Genomic DNA, 652 nt, shown 5'->3' on the forward strand with positions numbered 1-652 from the left:
ATAATATGCATATGTATAGAATCCCACAAGCGCCGTCTGGTTTGCTTCTCCTTCCATTAACTTGCAATTTCTTCAGCATCAAGTAAATATGATTGACAGCTCTTTGGTAAGTTTTTCAAGAACTTTCTAGATAAATCAGAGATCTATATGAATAAGCCTCAGTTCTTTCTTTCTTTCTTTTTTCTTTCTTTCTTTCTTTCTTTCTTTCTTTCTTTCTTTCTTTCTTTCTTTCTTTCATTAATTCTTTCTTCTTCTTCTTCTTCTTCTTCTTCTTCTTCTTCTTCTTCTTCTTCTTCTTCCTCCTCCTCCTCCTCCTCCTACCCCTTTCCTCCCCTCTTTCCTCTTCATAATAAAATTCAATTCTATATAATTTACGTAGGTATTTTCTTGATAAATGATAATCTTTAACATCCTAAATTGTATTTATGCGTGCATGTATCAACGTACTATTGTATGCAATATAAGTAATATTGCTCTCTCCCTCATTTTCTCACTCTCTATCTATTTATCTATCTATATACATGCATACATAGATACGCATACACACAAAGCCACAACTGTGCACGCATAGCATGTATGTATGTATGTATGTATGTATGTATGTATATATATATATATATATATATATATATATATATATATATATATATAT

The sequence above is a fragment of the Octopus bimaculoides genome, chromosome 5 (assembly GCF_001194135.2).
Source record: "Octopus bimaculoides isolate UCB-OBI-ISO-001 chromosome 5, ASM119413v2, whole genome shotgun sequence".
NCBI lineage: Eukaryota > Metazoa > Mollusca > Cephalopoda > Octopoda > Octopodidae > Octopus > Octopus bimaculoides.